This window comes from Rana temporaria, chromosome 7, assembly GCF_905171775.1.
Source record: "Rana temporaria chromosome 7, aRanTem1.1, whole genome shotgun sequence".
Taxonomy (NCBI): Eukaryota; Metazoa; Chordata; class Amphibia; order Anura; family Ranidae; genus Rana; species Rana temporaria.
The window spans coordinates 209,377,204-209,381,242 of record NC_053495.1 but is presented as its reverse complement, the minus strand read 5'-3'; positions in this window follow the sequence as shown (position 1 = coordinate 209,381,242).

The window sequence follows — 4,039 nt, the reverse complement described above, 5'->3', positions numbered from 1 at the left end:
GTAGAGCCGTCACTCTCTCTGTGCAGCAGTGTGAAGCCGTCACTCTCTCTGTGCAGGCAGTGTAGAGCCGTCACTCTCTCTGTGCAGGCAGTGTGAAGCCGTCACTCTCTCTGTGCAGGCAGTGTGAAGCCGTCACTCTCTCTGTGCAGGCAGTGTGAAGCCGTCACTCTCTGTGCGGGCAGTGTGAAGCCGTCACTCTCTCTGTGCAGGCAGTGTGAAGCCGTCACTCTCTCTGTGCAGGCAGTGTAGAGCCGTCACTCTCTCTGTGCAGGCAGTGTGAAGCCGTCACTCTCTCTGTGCAGGCAGTGTAGAGCCGTCACTCTCTCTGTGCAGGCAGTGTGAAGTCGTCACTCTCTCTGTGCAGGCAGTGTAGAGCCGTCACCTCTCTGTGCAGGCAGTGTGAAGCCGTCACTCTCTCTGTGCAGGCAGTGTGAAGCCGTCACTCTCTCTGTGCAGGCAGTGTGAAGCCGTCACTCTCTCTGTGCAGGCAGTGTGGAGCCGTCACTCTCTCTGTGCAGGCAGTGTGAAGCCGTCACTCTCTCTGTGCAGGCAGTGTGAAGCCGTCACTCTGACTGTGCAGGCAGTGTGAAGTCGTCACTCTCTCTGTGCAGGCAGTGTAGAGCCGTCACTCTCTCTGTGCAGGCAGCGTGAAGCCGTCACTCTCTCTGTGCAGGCAGTGTGAAGTCGTCACTCTCTCTGTGCAGGCAGTGTGAAGCCGTCACTCTCTCTGTGCAGGCAGTGTGAAGCCGTCACTCTCTCTGTGCAGGCAGTTTGAAGCCGTCACCCTCTCTGTGCAGGCAGTGTGAAGCCGTCACTCTCTGTGCAGGCAGTGTAGAGCCGTCACTCTCTCTGTGCAGGCAGTGTGAAGCCGTCACTCTCGCTCTGTGCAGGCAGTGTGAAGCCGTCACCCTCTCTGTGCAGGCAGTGTGAAGCCGTCACTCTCTCTGTGCAGGCAGTGTAGAGCCGTCACTCTCTCTGTGCAGGCAGTGTGAAGCCGTCACTCTCTCTGTGCAGGCAGTGTGAAGCCGTCACTCTCTTTGTGCAGGCAGTGTGAAGCCGTCACTCTCTCTGTGCAGGCAGTGTGAAGCCGTCTCTCTGTGCAGGCAGTGTGAAGCCGTCACTCTCCTCTGTGCAGGCAGTGTGAAGCCGTCACCCTCTCTGTGCAGGCAGTGTGAAGCCGTCACTCTCTCTGTGCAGGCAGTGTAGAGCCGTCACTCTCTCTGTGCAGGCAGTGTAGAGCCGTCACTCTCTCTGTGCAGGCAGTGTGAAGCCGTCACTCTCTCTGTGCAGGCAGTGTGAAGCCGTCACTCTCTCTGTGCAGGCAGTGTGAAGCCGTCACTCTCTCTGTGCAGGCAGTGTAGAGCCGTCACTCTCTCTGTGCAGGCAGTGTGAAGCCGTCTCTCTGTGCAGGCAGTGTGATCCTGTCACTCTCTCTGTGCAGGCAGTGTGAAGCCGTCACTCTCTCTGTGCAGGCAGTGTGAAGCTGTCACTCTCTCTGTGCAGGCAGTGTGAAGCCGTCACTCTCTCTGTGCAGGCAGTGTAGAGCCGTCACTCTCTCTGTGCAGGCAGTGTAGAGCCGTCACTCTCTCTGTGCAGGCAGTATGAAGCCGTCACTCTCTCTGTGCAGGCAGTATGAAGCCGTCACTCTCTCTGTGCAGGCAGTGTAGAGCCGTCACTCTCTCTCTGTGCAGGCAGTGTGAAACCGTCACTCTCTCTGTGCAGGCAGTGTGAAGCTGTCACTCTCTCTGTGCAGGCAGTGTGAAGCCGTCACTCTCTCTGTGCAGGCAGTGTAGAGCCGTCACTCTCTCTGTGCAGGCAGTGTGAGGCCGTCACTCTCTCTGTGCAGGCAGTGTGAAGCCGTCACTCTCTCTGTGCAGGCAGTGTAGAGCCGTCACTCTCTCTGTGCAGGCAGTGTAGAGCCGTCACTCTCTCTGTGCAGGCAGTGTGAAGCCGTCACTCTCTCTGTGCAGGCAGTGTGAAGCCGTCACTCTCTGTGCAGGCAGTGTAGAGCCGTCACTCTCTCTGCGCAGGCAGTGTGAAGTCGTCACTCTCTCTGTGCAGGCAGTGTAGAGCCGTCACTCTCTCTGTGCAGGCAGCGTGAAGCCGTCACTCTCTCTGTGCAGGCAGTGTGAAGTCGTCACTCTCTCTGTGCAGGCAGTGTAGAGCCGTCACTCTCTCTGTGCAGGCAGTGTGAGGCCGTCACTCTCTCTGTGCAGGCAGTGTGAAGCCGTCACTCTCTCTGTGCAGGCAGTGTAGAGCCGTCACTCTCTCTGTGCAGGCAGTGTGAAGCCGTCACTCTCTCTGTGCAGGCAGTGTGAGGCCGTCACTCTCTCTGTGCAGGCAGTGTAGAGCCGTCACTCTCTCTGTGCAGGCAGTGTGAAGCCGTCTCTCTGTGCAGGCAGTGTGAAGCCGTCACTCTCTCTGTGCAGGCAGTGTGAAGCCGTCACTCTCTCTGTGCAGGCAGTGTGAAGCCGTCACTCTCTCTGTGCAGGCAGTGTGAAGCCGTCACTCTCTCTGTGCAGGCAGTGTGAAGTCGTCACTCTCTCTGTGCAGGCAGTGTAGAGCCGTCACTCTCTCTGTGCAGGCAGTGTGAAGCCGTCACTCTCTCTGTGCAGGCAGTGTGAAGCTGTCACTCTCTCTGTGCAGGCAGTGTGAAGCCGTCACTCTCTCTGTGCAGGCAGTGTAGAGCCGTCACTCTCTCTGTGCAGGCAGTGTGAAGCCGTCACTCTCTCTGTGCAGGCAGTGTAGAGCCGTCACTCTCTCTGCGCAGGCAGTGTGAGGCCGTCACTCTCTCTGTGCAGGCAGTGTAGAGCCGTCACTCTCTCTGTGCAGGCAGTGTGAGGCCGTCACTCTCTCTGTGCAGGCAGTGTGAAGCCGTCACCCTCTCTGTGCAGGCAGTGTAGAGCCGTCACTCTCTCTGTGCAGGCAGTGTGAAGCCGTCACTCTCTCTGTGCAGGCAGTGTGAAGTCGTCACTCTCTCTGTGCAGGCAGTGTGAGGCCGTCACTCTCTCTGTGCAGGCAGTGTAGAGCCGTCACTCTCTCTGTGCAGGCAGTGTGAAGCCGTCACTCTCGCTCTGTGCAGGCAGTGTGAAGCCGTCACTCTCTCTGTGCAGGCAGTGTAGAGCCGTCACTCTCTCTGTGCAGGCAGTGTGAAGCCGTCACTCTCTCTGTGCAGGCAGTGTAGAGCCGTCACTCTCTCTGTGCAGGCAGTGTGAAGCCGTCTCTCTGTGCAGGCAGTGTGAAGCCGTCACTCTCTCTGTGCAGGCAGTGTAGAGCCGTCACTCTCTCTGTGCAGGCAGTGTGAGGCCGTCACTCTCTCTGTGCAGGCAGTGTGAAGCCGTCACCCTCTCTGTGCAGGCAGTGTAGAGCCGTCACTCTCTCTGTGCAGGCAGTGTGAAGCCGTCACTCTCTCTGTGCAGGCAGTGTGAAGCCGTCACTCTCTCTGTGCAGGCAGTGTGAAGCCGTCACTCTCTCTGTGCAGGCAGTGTGAAGCCGTCACTCTCGCTCTGTGCAGGCAGTGTGAAGCCGTCACTCTCTCTGTGCAGGCAGTGTAGAGCCGTCACTCTCTCTGTGCAGGCAGTATGAAGCCGTCACTCTCTCTGTGCAGGCAGTGTAGAGCCGTCACTCTCTCTGTGCAGGCAGTGTAGAGCCGTCACTCTCTCTGTGCAGGCAGTGTAGAGCCGCCACTCTCTCTCTGTGCAGGCAGTGTAGAGCCGTCACTCTCTCTGTGCAGGCAGTGTGAAGCCGTCACTCTCTCTGTGCAGGCAGTGTGAAGCCGTCACTCTCTCTGTGCAGGCAGTGTGAAGCCGTCACCCTCTCTGTGCAGGCAGTGTGAAGTCGTCACTCTCTCTGTGCAGGCAGTGTAGAGCCGTCACTCTCTCTGTGCAGGCAGTGTGAAGCCGTCACTCTCTCTGTGCAGGCAGTGTGAGGCCGTCACTCTCTCTGTGCAGGCAGTGTAGAGCCGTCACTCTCTCTCTGTGCAGGCAGTGTGAAACCGTCACTCTCTCTGTGCAGGCAGTGTGAAGCCGTCACTCTCTCT